The sequence below is a fragment of the Manis pentadactyla genome, chromosome 14, assembly GCF_030020395.1.
Source record: "Manis pentadactyla isolate mManPen7 chromosome 14, mManPen7.hap1, whole genome shotgun sequence".
NCBI lineage: Eukaryota > Metazoa > Chordata > Mammalia > Pholidota > Manidae > Manis > Manis pentadactyla.
The window spans coordinates 13,980,423-14,003,053 of NC_080032.1; the positions used below are offsets into that span (position 1 = coordinate 13,980,423).

Here is a 22,631-nt window from a genome sequence, read left to right on the forward strand (position 1 = left end):
TGAGCCGGATGAATGCTTACATGAGTGGAAGTGCAGGGTAGGGGGTTAAGCCCTCGGGTTCCTAAATCACCCAGACCTCGCTTCAAATCCCAGTTCCACCACTTACAGTTCGGAGCTCAGGCAAGTGGGCCAACCTCTCCAAAATGAAGAGTTTTCTTGTTGTAAAAAGGGGGATAATAACACCACCTTACAGTACAGTGATGAGGACAAGGAGATAATTCACCTTAAGTACTCTTCTCAATGTCTGGTAGGTGCTCAGAAATATTAACTGTTAGCCTTATGCATTCATTAAATAAACAAATATTATGGGCCATCAGCATTCAGGTGCACGTGGCACAACTGAAAACAAAAAGAAAAGGCCCTGCTCTCCAGAGCTTCCATTCTGGAGGACAGACAGGCACTAAAAAATCAAAGAGAAATAGCATGAAAGAAGTGTTTTGAGAATTAATATAAGACAGTGTGACAGTAACTGTCAGTGTGGTCAGAGAGGGCTGTTCTGGGAAGGGGCTGAGATGTGAATGAAAAGGAAGAGCTGACAAAGAGGTCAGGGGAGGGCATCGCAGGCAGGGGGTGGGAATGGCTGCGCAAAGGCCCTGTGGTGGAGCTTGGAGGAACTAGGGATGTGCTGGCTGTTGTAGCCAGAGCAGAGTGGGTGTCAGGGGCAGTAGGTCAAGGTGAGGTCCCAGAAGTAGGTGGGGCCCAATATATCAGTCAAGGTCAGGAGACAGAACTTTGTTCAAGGGTCTCAGGAAGGCTATGTAGGATTTCCAGTGGAGGGTGATATGCTGTGATCTCCCTTAGGTTTCATCCCATTTATCAGGTATTTCAGTTATTGATGGATCAGCTTGCCATAGCCTCCCCTGTGTCCTGTAGAATGAAGGCAGAAACCATGCTTCATCCGTCTTTACAGCCCACGCCCTCCATGCCCTAAGAAACTGCCCAGGGCCCCAGCAAATATTTGTTGAATGAACAAAGAAACAAAGCAAAGATGGATGGATCTGTTTTCTTTGCATTTGTCTTGAACTTCCTCTCGGTTCTGCCGCACCATCTCCTGGGGAAGGCGTGTCAGCCTGGCCCTCTGTTCTCTCATCTTCGTGAGAGAAGCCCTGGGGCTGGCGCAGGAGGCTTTCCCTCCAACTGTGGGCGACGGATGGGGGGCTCCGCTACGCTCCCGCGAGATCCTCCCTGACCAGGGGGCTTAGCGTGCGAGATCCTCCGTGACCAGGGGGCTTAGCGAGAGCGATGATGGGGAAGCAGGGCGGCTGATGAAATGGCCGGCCATTCATTACCAGCTGGCAGCTCGGCACAAGATAAATCAGGCCTTTGGAAGGACCTGGTTCTAAATGAACCTGCCTTCCTGGATGAATTAGCCAGGGCTCAACCCGGCCCAGATGCGTGGCCCTGGAAGGCATTCCAGAGAGACAGCTGGTACCGATGATCCAGCCAATGCAAGATTCAGAGGACAGCCACGTGCAGGTTCCAACACCCCAATTCCAGGATGAAAGAAACACCCAGAGAGGAAAACGTCCCATCTCTGACCTATCTCTTTAACCCTCTGCTAAAACATCTTCTCATGTTCTTGTTCTGTCTCTCTCTTTCCTGCATTCTGTCATTTCTTAGTAATGCCTCCTGGGTTCTGACATCTGCCTTCTATCATACGATACTAATGATCTAAGGCAGGGATGGCACATATGTTTCATCGGCTTGCCAGTTCAGATTGATGTGTAGTGACTGCCTGTGTTGGGAAGTCTCCTTAGGTGTCATCAGGGCTCATATGAAGAGAAGCTGTGATTGACTAGTGATGTCTGTCAGGACATACTGGGGATAAGGGTCTAGTACCACAAACTCTCCATCCTTGTTCTAAAGCCTAGAACCTGAAGTATTTAGTCCCGCAGAGAGAAAAAGGGGAAAAACATTTTTCTCCAAGACATGTAATTTTGTTTTTAATCTTGCCTTGGTGTAATAATAAGAACATCTACCATAATTAAGTGCTTAACATATACCAGACACTCTGCTAAGTGCTTTACAAACATTATCTTACTCAATCTGTATTACTATCCTAAGGCACTATCATAATTCTGACAGATAAGGAATCTCAGGCTTAAAACTTTAAGTGACTTGCCCAAGGACTCTCAACCAGGAAGTGGCAGAACCAGGATTTGAACTTAGCTCTGAGGGAATCCAGTGGAACAAAGATTCCACAGTCTCCTTTAGCACCCAGCATTTGTGTATAGCCCCTGCCCACCAGTTATGAAGCTCTCTCCTCCACTTACCCTCTCTCTCTCTTGCTGCATGTAAGTACAATCCATCTCAGAATCCCACAATCTACATTCAAGATCTAAGAGGCCCTGGAGTTGTGCTGCTCAATACAGTAGCCACATGTGACTAATGATACTAGAAATGTAGCCAGTCCAAACTGAGGTGTGCTGTAAATGTAAAATGCACACCCAACTTTGAAGAGTCAGTAGAAAAAGAAGAATATAAAATATCACATCAATAATGCTTTTATGTTGATTACCTGTTGAAATTATAGTACTTTAGATATATTGGGTTTCATAAAATATATTATCAAAATTAATCTCACCTGTTTCTTTTCTCTCTCTCTCTTTTTAAATGTGGCTATGAGAAAATTTAAGATTGCACATGTGGCTCAATTTTGTGGCTTGTGAAATATTTCTATTGGTCAGGGCTTTTTTTCAAGATCAGCCACTCCCTCCAGTCCCATCATTCTTAAAAGGTAAGGAAATTGTCCACCAGAAAGACCAAGTGACTGGCAGCAGATAAAGGACCACATCCTAGTTTTCTTGTCTCCAGTTCCCTGCCCTTTCTTCCTTAGTGGGAGAGATTTCCTTAGTGGGAAAGAAAGGCTGGAAACCTTGCCTTTCTTTCAAATAGTTTCACATTGAGAAACAAATTTAGACCAAAGAGGAAAATAGCCTCCCCACCCCCACCTCCAGCACCAGCCAGCGCCTGGTAGAACACAAGAAGGCCAGACCCAGGGGTGGTTGAGATGCTTCGACCCCTTCACTTGGAGGCCCCCCGAGCCCCCGGGGGCTGCCTACATGCCCACCCGACATGGAAGGCTGTTCTAGGGGGCCTCCTGCTAGAAGCTGGGCCATGTCCTCAGCGGGTGTGTTCCCAGGGACAGCAGCCGGCACAGACTCTCATCTCAGGCGTGGGGAGCCTGGAACAGACAGGGAACTTGGGTGCTTTCCAAAACAACTTCCCGTAACAATTAGCCGTGGCTCCAGCTGGCACTGAGAACCCTACCGAAGCCTTACCTCCTGGCGCGTGACTCCCTCCTCTCTATCACCCTGTACTCCATACTAGGCAGGGCTGAGCACCTGCCCCCTTGGGGAGTATGGTCTGGGGACCATTGTGAGCTACATTCAAGAAGGCAGGAGATTCTTCTTGGAAAACTCCATTATGCAATATGTTTCTGGGCTGAGCCTCCAGGAGAGAATTCGGTTGGAACTAAAAATGATTCTGGTTTCCTTCAGGGGAAGCTGATATTTTTGATCCCATCAGAAAATATACTCAGTGTAGCTCTCTGTTCCATTTTGGATTTCTTCTATTCTGGTCATATCCTTACTAAAAATGAAGGCTCCGCACTCCTCCCTCTTTGCCTGTTTACTCTAGAAGCTGCCCTCAGTTCCGCCACACACCCGTCATTCTGTCTCATCCATTCACAAGTCAGAGCTGAGGGCTTCCCGTGCCTCACCCACTGTGTCAGGCACTGGCGATGCCACAGCCAGTGTCATAGCTACAGTTCTCCCCCTTCTCCTCGCCCCCGGGCCCCAGAGTCTATGATCTAGAAGGTGGCTGCTGTTATTTTCAGCTGCCTTCACCAAGAATCACTTTTTTTTTTTAACTGGGTTGCTGCACTGAGTGAGGGGAAGCAAAGGCTGAGTGGGAAACACCTGAGTGAGGATGGATTAGATGCAGCGAACAGAGAGCTACCGTGGGGTCAGCCCAGCCTCAGAAGGAGTGGACACAGCAAGTTCCTGCCACCAGGGCGTCCTCCCACCTGCTCTCTCGGAGCTGGGCAGCAGCCAGGTGTGGTCAGCGGCCACCAGGAGCGGTGGCTTCTCTCTGCACCAGGCCATTCTCCCGGTGTGTTCTGCACGCCTGAAACGCTTTTTCTCTGGGCTCAGCAAAAAGCATCACTGGCAGACGGCTACTGGCCTGGCAGTTCCGCCTTTCGGGAATTTGGAGATGAGGAGTCCCATTTTCAACGGTCATTGGAACTGACCTTGGCTTCTGGGACAAGGAGCTGCAGCTCTTGCTGGAGCTGTGACTGGTCCAAGGGGAGCTACTGGCAAACAACCTGCGTGTCGGCTTTCAAAGGGATGAGCTGCTAGTCCAATGCTTCGGAGCCGTAGGATGTGCCCACAGGATGGTATAGGAAATGACGTCTCTCAGCACCTGTATGATTTAAAAACATTGTTAATTGTTACACTTTTAATTTATATCAGGAAAATGCTGACTCCCCACTTATGATAAAAAGTTCTCTTTATGATATATGATATTAAATTCATAAAGAATTGACTTTTTAAATGTACAAAGTAAATTTTAGTCCAGCTGGTAGATACCTACGGCAAAAAAAATGCAAGAGAGGAAGGTAAATGATTGACACATGGCAACGTCCCAAGGCCGCATTCCTCCCACAGCAACTGGACATGAGAGGCAGGGGTGGCTGGGGATGGGCTTCAGTGGGGTGAGCTGGAACCACAGCAAACCAAAGCCATGTGCAGGCTGCAGCTGCAAGGGAGAGGCGACAACCAGGAGGGTGGGGGAGACCGCTTGGTGTGGGATAGGAGATGTGAATGAATATGAGGAAGGGAGAGAGAGAGACAGAAATCATGGAGTCAAAGGTAGAGGTGGAAAGAGGTCGAAATGAAAGACGGCAGGACAGAGAGACAGACAGGTAGAAATGTCCTGAGTTATACCTACTTCCGTGGACTTCCTGGTCTACCTCCCCTCCACACGTGTCCTTGTAGTGAATCCTGCTTGATTCCTGGAATGGGTTGAGTAGGTCTCTGTTCACATCAGAAAGCCTAATGTAAATGGATGGATAAGAAGGAACTGCATTTTAAAGTTTACTGGGCACCAGCCAGCACATTAAACCACCATGGCAGGCAATGGGGAGCCACTGAGGATTGTTGACAGAGAAACAGGGAAGCCGTAGTGTCAGGTGCCTAGGGAGGAATTTAAGGGGAGACTCACTTGAAAGCTCAGGTATCAAGTGCCAGCAGATGGCTGAGTTCTAGGGCTCTTCTTGAAACTTCATGGACTTTGCCCACCAAAAAGAGCATCAGCAAATATGTGAGGCCCTACCCTGCCCAACCTGTGGGGCCCATCCCTACAACTTTGCTACTCTGGAAGCAAAGGGAAAGAACCAGTTCTTATATAATTTAAATTCTGCTAATGTGTATTTACTATCTGCACCTAATTATCACCAATCAATGTAACAGCTATAACTTAATGGGTGAAAATTGCAATTCTGGAGCCCCAGGTTGGCACGGGGCCTTGTAGCTAATTGGGACACAACTTTTTCAGGAGCGCAATGAAAATGTAAATTCCCACATGTTAATCAAACAATTATTTCTATAACCATAAGACAGTTGATCCTAAACCTAATTAGGAGATAAACAAAGTTAATCAGCGAGCAGACATTTACTAATCATATATGTGTCACAAGAAAAGAAATATTAGGCAGTGATTCATTCAAACATCCCAAACCCAAACCACTCTTCAATCCCTAATAAAAAAGCCTCCCAGCTTCACAGAAGCAATATGTGAATTGTTATTAAAGCATTTTTTCTGCTTTAGGGTCTAGGAGGCACCAGAGAACAAAGAAAGCTATTACCATGTACAATAAATAATCACACTACTTTAAATAAAGAACCAAAAACTGGAAATGTACTTACATGACAGGATAGGCACTGTCCAGCTCATTTTGAGCTTATTATAAGAATTTAGTTCTCTTCAAGTGAGAGAAAGGGGAAAAGGAAGGAAATCCCAAAGCAGAGAAATTGTAAGATGACATAAACCAAAGCCAACTGTGTTTTCTTCACTGTACATCCTTAACTTCTTATCAAAACTGCCACCTGGGCCCAAATGTGGATTCTTCTCAACTTGCCTAGCTGCTTGTTGGTTCTTGGGGCTTTTACTGTCCTTGATGGGTCTGCGAGTCTCTCTGCCCAACCATCTTACAGATCTGATGATGGTGAGAACCCATCTGGAAGTTTCCAAAGGGATGTCTGCTTTCTCCTCGTAGAAGTAGCAAATGCACAGAATGCAGAAATTTGGGAGGCTGATGGCTAATATGAAAATTTGCCTAGGAGGAACATGGATTTGGCCAAGAGCAAACTACACAGCTAAACTAACAATAGCTAACGTGTACAGAGCACTGTCAGTGAGCTATACTCACACTTTACATACTGTTGTGGTCTGAGTGCTATGTTACCCCCAGAATTCATATGTTGAAATCCTAACCCCCAAAGATGATGGTATCTGGAGGTGGGGCCTTTGGGAAGTAATTAGGTCATGAGGGTGTTGCTTTTGGGAAGTAATCATGAGTCAGATTAGTGACCTTATAAAAGAGACTCCAGAGAGACCTCCAGCCCCTCCCACCATGCGAAGACACAGTGAGAAGTCTGTGACCCAGAAAAGAGCCCTCACCCCCAACCATGTTGGCGCTCTGATCTTGGACTTGCAGCCTCCAGATCCGTGAGCATCATATTTCTGCTGTTTATAAGCTTCTCAGCCTGTGGGATTCTGTAAAAGCAACTGGAACAGATTAAGAGACATATCTTAATGTGTAATATTTCTTGCAACAGCCCCAGGGAGTAAGTATCATCATTATAATCTCATTTTGTATAGACAAGCAAATGGAGGCAAGGAGAGTTCAAAAAATGGCCTGTCACACAACTTATACGTGGTAGAGCCAGGATTTGAACCTACGTAGCCAGGTTCCAGAGTCCGTGCTTCACTGTTTGTGTTCACTGTCTGAGTTTGGGTTTTTCTACAAGACCCCTCTGTGCTCCCAGAGCCCTTTGTGCTTCCCCGATTGTGTTGTGTAACAGTTGGTATCACTGGGAAATCATTTTTCAATAAAGAAGCTGTTTCCTCAAAAGCAAACCTCAAGATAAGTATTTGGGTGCAAGTAGTTTATTTGGGAGATTATCCCAGGCAGCATGGTGAACGGCTGGAGAAATCAGACAGGGAAGGGAGGAAATCCGAGTGGATGTGAATGAGCATGTTTACCATTGTGGGTAATTGAAGCCCAGTCCAATCTCTCAATTGTCTCCACTGAGGAGTGAGGGAGCTGAGGTGTTTACCCACCAACACCCGTCCCTTACTGGTTGCAGGTCACTACGAGGTCTTAACACTCTAGAAAAGACTTCCGTGTGCACTGGAACAGTCTGCAGACAAATGCTATACACACAAGTATTATTTTCTCTTTCAATACAAAAGGTAACATAATACACCCACTGTTCTGTATCTTTCTTTAATCTATTGATGAATCTTGTTGATTTTCCCATATCCATACCCAAAGAGCTATGTGATATTCTTGAACAGATATACTGCCATTTGTCTAATCAGCCCCCTACCCTTGGTCATTGGGATGATGCCCAAGCTTTTGCTATTTCAAATAATGCTGAAATGCATAACCTGGCACACGAGTCGTTTGGACATGGACGAATACATCTGTAGGTTAACTTTCTAGAAGTGGAATCGCTAGATTAAAGGGAATTTGTGTACATAAAATGTTGCCATGCTGCCCTGCATAGGGCCTGCACCTATTTAAATTCCACAGCAGTGAACGTGAATATCCTGCTGTGTAATGACCAGCAACTTACTTGTCCTTCTTCCCTTCTATACTTTGGGCTTCTTGCGACAGCAACCCTTTTGGAGAAAACCTGGTGCCTAGTAAGGGCTCCATAAATATCTGGATGGGTTGAAAGGTGAGTGGATGGGTAGATGGATGGACTGGTGGGTGGTGGATGGATGGATGGATGGATAGATGAAGTGCATGAGTGGATGGATGAGTACACGAATTACCTCAAGTATCATTCCTGAGGGGACCAAGACCCAATGTAAATAAATAAATAGGAACTAGAAATTAATGATGCCAGGTAGATTTCCCTCATTATAAACTCTCATAGCATCTCCTGTGCTCTCTGGGAGTGGCAGGAGGGAGTTCAGCCATGCCTGGATGGAGGAAGGGTACTCACAATAGCTATGTCAACGTGGACCAGGGCTGGTCAGGTTCCTGAAACGTGCTGGGCTGGCCATTATCAGCTACTCAGCTGCCGGTTTATGAGAACAGAGCTGACACCCACTCTGAAACCTGCAGTGACATTGTTAGGGTTTCAGTTAAGGGGCTTCAGTACACTGTTTGTGCTTCAACTTTAAATTATAGATAAATTAAAATAGCCAAGTTGTCTAAAGATGCTTTTATGCACATCCTACCTAAAATGGAGAAAATATTCATTGTTCATATCTAAGAATAATATCATAATTTGGGGTGTGGCTTTGAAATGAGTGGGAAGGTAAAGCCCACCCCCATCCCAGCCTTTGTCAGCAAGCCCCCACCCCGACATGTACTGTTTTTCTGCTCAATTTTCTCTCCTAGAGCCCCAAACCCTCCTTTCTCAAAGCTTTGCATCTTTATTCTTCCAAGGACACAGCTGGTTGAGAGATTGGATGAAGAATTTGGCTCTCCTTCCTGCTTATTCCTGAACAGATCTTAAACTGCAGTTTGTGTTTATTTCCTGGAATTTTTGCCAACCAGGCAGATCCCAGGGAGGAGCACGTAGGAGCATCAAGAGAGTCGAGTTCCACATTCAGAGACAAAGCAGCTCCATTGTTAAGACAGCATGCAAAATGCAAACCAGCATTCACTTTTTTCCAGTGTCAATCGATAAGTTATACTTATTATGGTAACTTCAGAAAACACCAATAAATAACTAGAAGAAAGAACAAAGTCACCCAGCTGCTCATATAGAGTTTACAACTCTTAACATTTTGGTCAATCATCTCATGGTCTTTCTTCTACCCATGTAGCCATTTTTCATCACAAAAATGGCATCATTTTTTGCAAACTTCTGTGGCCCACTTTTTTCCACTTGATGTACTGCGAGAGTCATCTCCTGTCTTCCAAATAGACTTCCATGACTTTTAACCACTGCATAATAGTCTGTGGGATGGCTATAACTTAGCTGATTTAACCACCTCCTCTTGTTGGCTATTTAAGTTGTTCCCTTTTATTATTACAAATTGTACTACTGGCAAGAATTATAGACTTTTCAAGAGCTTTCTCTTCCCCCAGATATTTCTGAGTTTTTCAAGGGTGACCACACCATAGTTGATGCCTGTCACAGTGGAGGGAATACAGTCTTCTTTTCAAGGGTGACATCTCCTTACAAGAGGACATGGGTGCCCCTCCTTCAGCACTGGTGAGAGGAGCCCACGTTCCCCGGAGGGGGGCAGTGATCTGGGTCTCTGCCACTGCCCCATGCCTCCTGGCATTTTGGTCTTTGGTAATTCCCACCCTGACCTCTACCTTGCCCTTTACTGATCTGTTCCCATCTGGGAGCAAACCCTTATTTTAACTCCCCCTGGCAGAGCCAAGTCTAGACCATCAAGTTTGCCAAGAAGTTGCTGAATGTCCAGGAGGGATTTACAGCCAGGGGTGTGACTTCTTTCTGCTGCTAGAGGTGGTTTCTCTAAGAAGCCCAAGGCTCCGAGCCCATCCTCTGGGCCTTTACCATCTTCCCCTCTGCTTGGCTGCTGTCCTGGCTTCAAGAACAAGGGACAGCTCACCCCACCCCACCAGGGGTGTCCAGGAGCACATTTACATCCCTGGGGTAAAGCTCCCCTTGTCTGAAATGCCACCTCCACTGTCCTCCTTTTCTGCCCACAATTTGACAGTGGGAATTATGGAGATAAATGAAGACCCCCCAGGTGAGGATCAACAAAGGCTGCTTACTCAGAGTTGGCTGAAAGCAAAGGACTCAGCCAGCACTTGCATTTGGCAGAGACTCAAAAGCAGACAGTAGGGTGGGCAAGATTTCTAGTGGCGAAAGGGAAGGCTCAGGTCCACCCTAACAGGAGGCTGTTGGCACAGGGAGGCTGGAGGCAGGCTAACTAGGCACAGGGAATCCTATGTGATTGGCTAGGCAGCTTACTTGGCTCTCTCTGGTCTGTCCTAAATTGGAAGTGGGGCAAAATTAGGGAAGCTGGCAGCCACCGACCAAGTGCTTACCATCTGGGCTGACGGCTGCAGAGGTTACAGCTTGCCTTCCTGGGCAGCTGGCTGCAGAGGTCGGGGGTCAGAGGTCTGTTGTCATCGATAGTCTGGCCATCATCCGTTTGTACATTCAGTCTCAGAATTGTTGACACCCCTTATGAGAAGCCCCACTGATACCAACGAGGGGAGGCCTGGGCCTCTGGCCTCAACGCAAGGCAACAGCGTCAGAATAAACCTGTCCGCTATCAGTGCCTGTCCTGCAGCCTGAGTAATTCAGTTGTCAGACGCACTGTAGAAGGAAAACTTCTACTGCCATCAGCAGTTGCCTGGGAGATATCCAAATCGTTGGGTCTTATCCCAAATGGCTGTAAGCAGCTGAGGCTGATAAAGGACCACAAAATCTTAGTAACCCTGAACACCAGGCCTCACTGAAAGTAACTGAAGACTCTGCTGACCTACAGATCTGTGCACAGATGGACCCAGGCATCCCGTCCACAGGGCTGCTTCCCATCTATAAGTATCATGGCACGAAAATCCCTATCACTTCAGATTCCTGACTTCGTCCCCTCTGGACATGATCTGCTTAGTGAAATTCCCCACTGACATTCTTTTGCATGACAAGTTAATAGACTGTTTTGTGATTTTCTTTTAACTCTGTGGCATTTGCATATTTTTGACTACACCATCTATATAACCTCAAGTGCATGAGAGTAAGAGAAATATTTGGGGACCAGATATATGATGTGTACATTTGTGGAAGAATGCATGAGATGTGTGTGCATTTGTGGAAGGAGAGAAAAAGAGAGGGAAAGTGGAGTGGGGGAAGGAGGTAGAAAGAAAGAGGGAGAGATAGATGATATGGACAGATGACAGATTAGATAGATAGACAGATAGACAGTAGTCACGTCTTCAAAGTAAACCCTGATCTAATTTAACAATGGAATGTTCAGAGAGGGTAGACTGAAGAGAAATGAATTCAGGCATAAGAACATGAGAAATGCGGGTGGGGGGCTTTGCATTGCTGTGCAACCTTAGGCAAGTGACTTCACCTTTCTGATCTTGGTTTTCTCATCTGCAAAATGACGATCACACCACAGAGTCTTTCTGATGAACTCATCCACATAAAGTATTAATCAGGATATAGCAGAGTAAATCTATGTATATATGACCTGTTAAAAAAAAATCTATTTCACCAAGTCTAAGATGTTATTTTAAGACACACATTATTTCATGAACCACTAGATGAGAAAATGGTGCCATTTACCCTGTGACACAACGTTTTCATGCCAGTTGAGGGTGAGCAATCCTGACTTCAGATATGTTATCATGGGGTGCACGTGCATCTTAGAATCAATGAACAATGGTATAAAGATAAACTTCATCTCTCAATTATACTTTCTGGAACAATTTTGTGCCTTTGGAAGTCCTTGTCAAGCAGGCCTCCATCTATAGAGCACAGACTGCCAATAGAACCTCCATTAGCTTCTCACCTTAGAGACAGCCAAGGTCACCCAGCAGAGGAGGCTGCCCTCTGCTCCCTCACAGGGGCTGATGCCGAAGTGCAGAGGGTAAACCTTCTCTGGCCCAGGCTGATGTAATCCTCCAGCCACCCGGCGTGGATGTTTACAAACCTGGCTGGCTGACTGAGGTTTCAGTATTCATTTTACAGAATTCAGACTGTGTCACAGAAGAAAAGAATTCAGCATTACAAGATACTCAGAACTTGACCCCACTCTCTTTGACAACTGCCCAGGGTCTGGATTTTCACCTCCCTGGAAAGCAGTGATTCATGCCTTCCTTCTCAACACTTGACACAACCTCCCAGAATCTGCTGAGGCCTCTCCAACAGGAAATCGAAGTGTGTGGCCATTTCAGAACCGTGTCCTCCCCCCTGTCCAGAAGCAGGGATGGAGAGTGTAGGCCTGGCTCACCAGCAAAGAGATGCAAATCGAAACATCCTAGTCCCCACATCTGAATGAACCATGAGTAAAATCCAAAAGTAGTAAGTCTGGAGTAATGAATTCCCACCATGAGCAAGTATAATTATCAACCAGTACCTGTTGGAAATTTATTACATGCCAGATAATGTTCAACAGATTTTACTGGCATTACCTCATTTGAAACTCACACCCTTTTAGGCAGAAAATCGTAAGTTTCATTTTACAGATAAGAAAACTGAGGCTCAAAATCACAAAGCTAGAAAGAGTTGGAATGAGGATTCGAAGCCAAGCAGCAGTGGCTCTTCATCCAAGATTCCTGGGGAGAGGGGAGTGACACAAGATAAGGCTGGAGAGGTGTCTACTAAGAGTCCAGTGTGGTTATCTGGGGACATTCTTCAGGAATAGGTTTGAAAGGGTTCCAATTTGCGGCCTGAAGATGGTAAAGTTCTCTGTCTACCACCTCAGCATTTATTTCTCACTCACATGTCTGTGAGTCAGTTGGGGTTTGGCTTATGTCACGTTGGAGCGGCAGCTGCTCTGGGCTCCTGTCAATCCTCCTTGGACAAGCAGTCTGACTTGAGAAGCATGTTCAAGTCATGCTAAAGAGAGAGCATGAAACAACAAACCTGATTGCACAAATGCATTTCGAGTACCTGCTTGCATCATGTTCTCTAACGCCCTGTTGGCCGAAGAAAGTGACGTGGCCAAGTGCAAGTCAAGGGGTGGGACCCACCATCTTCCTTGCAGATGAGCGAGGGAGTGAATATTCACTGCACAGTGACCCTGTATCTTCCTCATGGGACTTCCTCCTTTTGAATACCTGCGATCATCTGGCCATTGATAGGACAGAAACCATCTGCCAAGCACAGACCAGGTCAAGACACCCAAATTATCGGTGTGTGGTTTCATTTGCATTTGTGAACTTTGGTCTGTCACCTCCAGCTATGAGCTGAGTTGTTCCTCTGAATTCTATACCTGTAGCGCCCCATATCTGAATGGGAATCCCCTTTTCTTACTAATGAGTCTTCCTTTCTGGGGAACTAATGCTCTCTCCTGGCTGCTCACCCGCAGGTGTAGCCCCTGAGGACCAGGTGACAGTCGCCACCCCTGATGTGGACTCAAGAGCCTTTCCCACCGGGAGCCCCTCCACCACTGACCCCTTTGAGCTGGGCTCTTTCTCTCTAGCTTGTGGTCTGGGACAACCTCCAGGAGAGACACTGAGGACTCGCTGGGCCTCAACCTGCTGGCTTACAAAATCCCCCTTAATTGGCTACTCCCTGCAGGTAAGTTGTCTTTTGGCCACTTGCAGGGCCTTCCGTGTGCTTCTCTCTGGCCGCCCCTGTGGCCCTGGGACTTTGAGCGACCCGCCCTGTTTCCCGATCTGCGAACACATAGGCTTTTTATCAAAAGCTTCTTCATCATTGTTTTTTCTTCTCCCCTCAGCTTAGTTCAAATATCCAGGTGTTGGTCCTTTGCGCGGGCCCTCCCAGCAATCCAGGGTGACTGCGGGAGATATTCATGGGCTCCAGCGTTTCCCTCCAAGCATGGCACCTCCCCTAGATGGCTCCATTGGGCACAGCAGAGGCTGGACACTATTTCCAGCCTTCCATGGGCACCCTCCTCCCTCCCCATGCCCCACCAGGAGCCCATTCTCATGAGCTGAACTTCCTCAGTGCTGATGTGGCCCATCAGTCCAGGATGAAGAGTAGGGCACGGACGGCCTTCTTCCCCTTGTGGGCCATCATGTCAGCAGGGTCTCTGTGCCACTCTTGGGTGTCATGCTTTGAGAAGCTGATCCTTTGTTTCTCCCTGTGACACACGTACCCAGGCAGCTGGCCTAGGCTGGGGATGGGTTTGAGCAACAGTCACAGTACCATCATCTTCCCACTCAGAATTCCCACACTCCTACTGCAAGCCAGGCTATGTTCTCAGAATAGTGTTATCCTGCCAGGCCACCTTTTCCCCCGGGGGGAACTCTCCCCTTGGGGGTTGCCTGAGTGATGGCAGGGGTTACATTCGAGGCTCAACCCCAATCCTACCTGTCAATCAATTAAAGTCAGAGTTCGCATGAAATAATTTTTACAGGAAAATAAGTTACAAATCAATCCAAAGCATGACCAAGGGGAGAGGGTGTCAGGGAATTTTGAGAAAGAAAAGCACTTTTGCCCCAGCCAGACCCCCAGCACATCAGCCCCAGTGGCGCCGAGAAGCCAATCTTTCAATGCCTTGTGATTAGATTTCCATTTGGACTGAACATCTTTCCAGCCGCTGAGATCTTAAAAAGCCTCTGGTGCAAGCAGCAGGAAGACAGGGAAATAATCAGCACCATTATTGATATCCTGCATGTAATTTCAAGAGAAAATGGTCAGGAATTGGGGATGAGGAAGGAGGGGGCCACACAAACCAAAAGGTCCACGTCCTTTGCAAATGGCTGTGGTTGGTGAGTTATGTCGCTGGTTTGAAAGGGTCCCAAGGACACCCCACTCTAGTGCAATGAACTCTCTTCCAGCCTGCAGGAGCCAGGGGGTGCATTAACAGGAAACTGGGGTGATTTTCCCAAAATTAAAATATCTTTTCTGGGATAAGAGCAAAACTACATCTCCACAGCCCTTGCCAGATGTCAGCCTGAGCCTCACGGACTTTTTACTCACCACTCCGTTCCGCTACAGGACATTCCAGCTCCATCTGGCACTAAGCCATAAATACTGTTCTCTGCCACTTGATCATGAGTCCTGCAGAAGGCATGGTGTTCCAGATGGAGAGGTCAGACGGGGGACACACTCTGTCCGTCTCAGGGCCCTAGGAGTCCAGGACACAAAGGGGAGCCACTACTGAAGGCATGCATCACTCCACGGCCGGACAGAATGGCCAGGAAACCATGGGTTTCTCAAAGGGCAGTGCTCAGGTCAGGGCCGGGCCAGTGAATCACAGTGAGAGAAAGCCATTCTTTTCTGGATCTTACCCAATAGGGAGAATCATTCCCTTTTCGATTCCCACTCATCCTTCTGATTAAGTCAAGGAGAAAGTCTCTCCTTGGGGATAACAGATCTTTATTTAACACCTAATATCTGCTAATCCGTCCTGCCTTAACCAAGAACCATCAAGCCCCAGGGAAGACCCAGAATTCAGTAACTCCCTTTTGTTTAAGACTTAGGTCTGAAAATGGCACATCCCCTCCGCCTTATGTTATCGGTTAAAGCGAGTTCCAGGGCCAGCCCGGATTGAACGGGGGGGACAAAAGCGGGTAAATATTGGAAGGCAGAGATCACTGGGGGCTGATGACATCCAGTGTGTTCTAGAGTCTGAACCACCACTTTACCACAGGGTCAGAGAGCTCCCTTGCAAGTTTTTAAAGATATATATTTCATTTGTTTCATATATTCTTTTAAGCAACACACCTCAAGCTCAGGCCTACTTTGTGCTGGGCCCAGAAAGCGTAAGGCCTGACCCTAGAAGTCTTGTCAAGACCTGCACCCTCACCTTACTCTTCGCCTGGCCCCCACTGGGCCCAAGGCCGCAGCAGGCACAGAGCAGCGTCTCTGTGCTCAGGGAGCGCTCCGTGGTGTGGGGAAGGGAGTCGAAGGAGGAAGCAGGAGGGGCTGAGGCCCGCCAGTGGGGCCTGTTGAGGACCCAGTTACAGCAACAGCAGCGGTGTGACAACGGGAGCGAGAGCTGTGGCTCTGCGGGTCTTCCCACACACCAGGCTCCGGCCGTGGTGTATCTTACCCTTCCCTCATTTGGTCCTGGGAGGGAGGAATCATGAAGCCCATTCACAGAGGAGAAAACCGACGCAGAGAGGTGAGAGAGCTTTCCTGAGGACACAGGGCATTTGAATCAAGCAGATAGGATCCCAGCTCGAGCCTGTCCGGACCCAAAGGCTGCATCAGTGAGCACTCCAGAATGCCAGGGGATCTCTCTGACCTTCACACCCCACCCCTCCACCCAGGTCCCACTGCCTGAGTCGTCCCTCTCGCTAGCCTTGACACCGGGCATGAGAGGCATAAGCCCTCCTTGAAAAGCCCCTTCCTCAGGGTCGCAGAGCCCCCTCCCACCTCCATCCCTTGATGTGGTCATTGCCTAGTTCCTGGTCTGGGATCCCACCAGGACCTGGGCTCCAAAGGGCAGGACCGTGTCTACCTGGCCCACAGCTCTATGCCTGTCTCCCAGCACAGCCACGAAGGGCATTCATTGACACATCCACTGGATGAATGAGCATGCTCAGCTGTACTCGAGGCACCCCCAAGAATGAAAACTCAGCTTCCTGGCCTCCAAGGAAGTTAATGCAAAGCTCTAGAGTAGTACAAATAGGAGAATCAGGGTCAGAAGATTGAACTGCAAATCCTACCTCCAATGCCTACAGCCCTGTGAGTGGCAACAGGTCGGCCAGCCTCCAAGCAACCGTCTGCTTCTTGGTCGCGGTCTTACGGACACCAATACGACAACATACGGAAGCATTGAATACAAGGTGGTGAATGAATGAACACATCCAGAATTTCTTATGTGCCAAGCATTGGACAGAGACCAAGGGGTTGTAAAATTGAGGGGCTAAGCCCCTGAACCCCGGAGTCAGACTGCCTAGGTCTGAATCCCCACTCTGCCCTTCACTTGCTGTGGGAACCCCTCTGGGCCTCAGTTTCGCCATCTGTAAAATGAAAACAGTGAGGGCACCGTCTGCCCGGCCTGCAGCAAGTGTCAGCTGTCATTAGGAATCCAGAGACCGGTACGTCCTGCACAGGGCAGTGGGGAGGTGGCCCTGAGCCCCTCTTTTCCTGCCTACCAGGGCGCTGGCCTTCAGAGGCTGTGAATGCCAGCTGTCTTGGCAGCTACTAATTCTGGACAGTCTCCAAGTGCTACTCAGACCCCGCAGAGAGCATCTGCAAACTAGGCCTCCCGTAAATCACAGCTGACCACTCTAATCAGATGCCTTGTGCCGCTTTCAGTTCCAATAAAGCCAGGCCCTGGCGCCCGACCCATTACACCATCCTCTCGCAGTGATTAGCGACACTGGAAGGGAGATGGCTGCAGGGCTAATGTTCTGAGACGCATGTCCATGCGGCCTCCGTAAATGAGTTGTGAAGAACTCAGGGGTCTCCACGCCACTGCGATTCCACCCTGAGCCTCCCCTATCCACCCAGGCCATTTGATTCACCTCTCTGATTTAATAGAAATGGCGTCCTCCAGGGCTCCCTCCAAGACTGGAGACAGGCAGGAGCCCTCCGAAGTTTAAACCAGGCCAGCCGTTAATTAGTCAGCAACATCAATATCACTTTCTCCTGCGATTAGCATTTCAAAGTAAATTCCACATCTTGGGCTGTCAGCATCCAGGAGCCCGGCAGAAGGGTGTTCTCTGCGGCAGGAAAAAATCACACCACAGAGCGCCTGGGATTTCAGAGACTCAGCAAGTTTGACGAGGCCTCTTCTTCTCAGCTGCTGACTTCATGCCGAGGCCCCTGATTGGCTCCATTTTCCCCATTTTGTCTGTGGGGCAGTATCACTACGAGCTGTATACTGAGGGCCAACTCTCTCAGCACGTCATTTGTCTAAACAGTACATTGTAATCCAAAATCTCCATTTCTGGATTCTCTTAGAAAATGAAAGATCTGGTGAAAGCAAGTCCACCTTTTCTCCTGTGACAGCATCAGTGTGAGCTGAGCAGCAGCTGCTGCTCTTATACAGGCGCGGACTCTCCATTTTGCCGCAGTCCCCACTGTTCCCTACTCTGGGGCCTTGTTTCCTCATTCAGTATGTGCCTGGCTCCTTTGAAAACTTGAGCTTTTTTCCTGTTATAGGGGTTCGATTGGAAGAGGCAGGACTGATTACAAGAGGTGTTGGGGGAAGGGGCAATAAATTCTCAACGGCCCATAGACCATTTAGCGGTGAGACAAAAGGGGTGGCCCCTTGAGGAGAGCTGAGGAATGCAGATGAGGCCCCTTTGATGTTTTTTGTGAGGCTCCAATAAAGATTCATAGTGCTTTTGAGATGTGTATACATGTATATTTATCTATTTACCAGTTCTCTATTGGTGGAAATTTAGGTTCTTTTCCATTTGTTGATATTATAACACTGTAATGAACATCCTTGTAACTAAGTCTCTGGACCAACCAAAATGATTTCCTTATGATTAGTCACTGGTCCACAGTTTGTCCATGTGACCCACAAAAAAGCCAAGACCCAAGAGACTCAGCCCCAATATTTCCTAAGAATGTGACTTTATGAAATCTGTTTAACCTCTCGGAGCCTGTGTTTCCTCATCTGTAAAACGGGGCTGTTAATTCCTGTGTCACAGTGTTGCTGTAAGGATCAAATACGGTAACATGTAAAATTGCTTTGGCAATCTGAAACAAGGTCTAGTAATCCAAGCACCTTTTCGCCCACACCTTCTGACCTATTTGGATTTTTAAAGTATGTTCATGAATTATCTTGATGAAAATAAAAATTAAATGTGTACTTAAAAGTCTGAACCATGTATTTGTATTATGCATTTAAAAATTAATTTAAAAAACCAAGCAGCTTCCCCATCAAATCAGCCTATTCATTCTCATTAACGACCTTATTACTACCTGATTTTTAAATTATTTACTTCATTATTGAGTCTCTTCACTCTAGACTATCAGCTCTTTGAGGGCAGGGTCCTACTGAGTCATGTTATCTTCCACATCCCCAGTGCCTAGCACACACCTGGCACATGACAGATGGTCCACAAGTATTTGTGGAATATATGTATATATAGAGAGATGGATGGATGGATGGATGGATGGATGGATGGATGGATGGATGGATGGGAAGAAGTTCAGAACAAGGTTCCCCTAAATGGACCATTTTGGCATGTGGACTATTTTGAACTAAAGGCAGTTGAAATCCTCCAGGCTCAAAAGAAATTTTGGCCATCACTTAACTACCTAGAAAAGTCTAATGTGGGATCTTTCCCGGAATAAGAGTTATTACTGCCAGAGATAAATGTTATCTGAGTCCCGCATCTGTATGGGAGGCAGATATCTAGTTACCAGCCACCTGCTCTTCCCGCTGCTGTCCTGCGAACTGCCCTCCTCCCCCTGAAGGCCCAGGCTCCCATCTATTCCTTCGCTCGGGGTGGCCTGTATACCTCATTTCTTCCCTCTGATTTTGAACTTGTCATGTGTGGAGAGGGTCCCATACATATGAAATTAAACTTTATTTTCTCCTGTTAATCTGTCTCATGTGAATTTAATTCCTAGACCAGCCGGAAGAATCCATGATGGGTAGAGGACAATTTTTCCTCCCCAACAGATGGATGGCTGGAAAGAGGGAGGGACTCCATAGGTCAAGTTCTTAACCATCTCCCTGACCTTATTTCCTTTTCTCATGCTCTCTCCTGTCTCTTGTAACGCGATCCTCTTCTCCCACCGCCCCTGTGCTCTGCAGGTTGGGCGGAGTTCAGACCAGATTCCTGTTCTTGGCTCATGCTCTTATTCACTCTTCTGGGTTTTAGTTCAGATCCCACTTCCTGGGATCGTGGATCACTGTGCCCTGAACCCCTCACTCCATGTGTCCATCCAAGGCTACCCAGGAGCCTCTGCAGTTCCCCAAGTGTCAGGCTGGTGTCTGTTCCACTGAGGAGCCGGCTCACCCACTGGGCCCTCTAAATTCACCCAAGAAGGGGATGGTAGTGAAGTTGAGGCTGCTTTTGAAACCTCAGCCATAGGTGGGCGGATGCTGGAAATGGCATTCTCTTCCTTCCTTCCAGGCTGCAAGCACTCTTCTGAGACGATTTGGTTTGGCATCTGCAGGAAACGGGCGTGGGTGCGTAAGAGCAGTTCTGAAGGCTGCCCAAGGGCAGGGACAACAGGCATTTCCTGAGTGATTCCAGCTCCTCCCTGCCAGCCCAGCGTCTCCCCAGGGAGCGGCTCTTTTGCTCTGGAAAAGGGCAGATTATACTACCCTAAATATGCCCCTTTGGTGTTAAGTATTATTTTAGGCTGAAGAAATGTACATTTATAAAGGAAAGCTCCATTTGTAAGACTGTCTCCCTATCTGTACCAGAAAGAGGATGACTTTAAATCTGTAGAGACTCTATATCAGTGAAGAGCAAAGACTTAAGTCTGCATAACAACCTTCCCCTATTCACTGTCCTTTTCCCGGTCACCCCCCATAACTGCTCCTCCCTGCAGCATCTTGGGTCTTTAGCTGGAGATGCCATTTGAGGTAGCTTGAGCCATTTCAGGAGTTACTTGGTTTTCCTGGGTCTTTCCCATGAATACAGGATGTTTAAACATTACTAAACTTCTGTTTTTCTCCTATTAATCTCTCTTTTATTAAAAAGGGATGTCTCAGGCAAGAACCTAGAAAGGTAGAAAGAAAATTATCTTTCTTCCCTGACACTCTCTGGGTGTCTCTCCACGCTGCTCTGCCCCTCGCGTCTCGGATCTCCCCTTGACCACTCCCTCTGCCCTTACCATCTCCCCAACCTCACATTCTCTTTGGCAAAGTTCTATAATGTGGCCCAACAGTCTGAGGGAGGCCACATGGCTGAAGGGTCCAGTCCCAGTCCCCTGTGACCTTGAGCAATCACAAATAGATTCAGGGATCTGTAAAGCCCACTCTCTGTACTCTGTGTACATTTCTCCTGGGAAAGGTCCACTGCATTTCTCAAATTATCAAAGGGGACTGTGTAAGAATCCCGGAGTCAGTGCCAAACAGTTCTTCACAAATCAGTGAATAACTTGGGATAGGTGGCACCACCCCCAACTGAGCCTTAGCTTCCTCTTCCATAAAGTAACAGCAGTGACTTTCAAACCCTACTCTTCAGAATCCCAAGCTCAGACGAGAAGATTGTTCTGGGATTCTTGGCACACATAATGACAACCAGGATAGTAGCTAATTGTTATGACAGTAAGTGGTACATGTACTGGGTAACAGCCATGCTAATCTCTCAAGAGACACCGAACTATTTCATCTTCTGAACAGTCCATCAGCCATATGTTATTCTATCAAATCACACCATTTATTCACTGTGTGCTCTGGGCAATTTAGTTAGCCTCTCTGAACCTCAGTTTCCCCATCTGTAAAATGAGGATAATGAAGCCACCTGCCACATGGGGCTGTTGGGGGATTTTTCTGTGCATGCAAAGGGCTTCGCCCAAAGCCTGGCTCATAGAGGTGGAAACTGACTCTTTGGAGAGGTTAGGTGATTTGTTCAGGGACACACAGCCAGCATTAGGGCCCAAGTTTCCTGGCCCTGAAACAAGTGCTCTCAGCCAGTATGTTATACTTAAATATCAGAGGCTCTCTGCAGCTGAAAGCGCCAGGGGAAAGTCTCTGCCTTCCCTTAATTAGATCAAAAGATCCATCATGAGCACATAAGCCAGCAAGCTGTAATCCACAGATGCCGCTGCATTTTAAACAGAAATACAGAGCAAGTGGTTCAGATGTGACTGAGCTGCTGGTGGCTGCCGAGCGCCCAGCCCCTCATTCCTCCCTCTGAGGACAGTGAGGGCTGAGGAGCATTTGCGGAAGGGCGGTCAGAGCAGGCTGGAGGTCTTGGAAGGCCCCCTCCAAGCAGGTGGGCCCCGTGGCAGATTTGTGCAGACCACACCTCTGACTTTGAAAGCAGGGAAGAAAGGATGAATGTCATAGCTCCATGCTTCTCAACCTGACCAGGTGTCCTGTCACCTGGGGACTCAACAAAGATGCATATAGTTTGGCCCCATCATAAGACCTGGTGAGTCAGACGGGACCCCAAGAATTGTATTTCAAAGGCATCATCACAAACTGTTCCTGAAGCAGCAGAAAACCAACGTGTTGATTCTTAGAATCCTCACAACGTGTCTAGGGGGTTGGGATTTTTAATCCTATCTTGTTGAGGAAGTCAGTGAGGCTCAGAGAGGTGCAGAAGAATTTGCTCGAGGCCACACAACTATACATCGGATTCGTTCTACTCTGCAGGAGAAAACTCAACATTTAAAGATGGCTTAAACATGGTGGCAGTTTATTTCTCTCTCACAGAATCAAAAACTGCAGTTAAGTAGTACAGGGGCCCAGGTTCCTCCCAGCTTGTTGCTCTGCTGCTGCATCAACCCGAGGCTTCCTCCTCATGGTTCGAAATGGGTGCTGCAGGGACTCTCTTGTCCCCTCCTGGCCTGAGCCAGGAGCTCTGTCCTCTCGCTTTCTCTCTAAATAAAAGCCTCTGCCTTGCTCTCCTAACAAACAAACAAAAAATGGGTGCTGCAGTTGCAGTCACGATGCCCACCTTCTACCTTCCAGGAAGAAGGGGAAAAAAGGTGCTTACTAGAAGGTTTAGGCACCAGGGCCTTTGCATCTCATTGACCATAACTTACATGGCCACGTCCAGGGAGATTGGGAAATAGAGTCCTACTCCCAATTCCAAAATTGAAGACAGGAATGTAAACTACCAAGTGGCTCATATTTTATATTTCTCATCTTAATCTTAGTAACAT

General features: G+C 47.5%; 1 long non-coding RNA gene across 1 annotated transcript; it reads right to left on the reverse strand.

The window, feature by feature from the left end:
* Nucleotides 1-2,959: 2,959 nt before the first annotated feature.
* On the reverse strand, nt 2,960-16,598 carry LOC130680692 (uncharacterized). Its single transcript, XR_008993745.1, has 4 exons — nt 14,850-16,598; nt 8,241-8,356; nt 5,931-6,792; nt 2,960-4,425 (listed from the first exon to the last, which is right to left on the reverse strand). It is a non-coding gene; the product is annotated as an uncharacterized LOC130680692 (long non-coding RNA).
* Nucleotides 16,599-22,631: the final 6,033 nt, after the last annotated feature.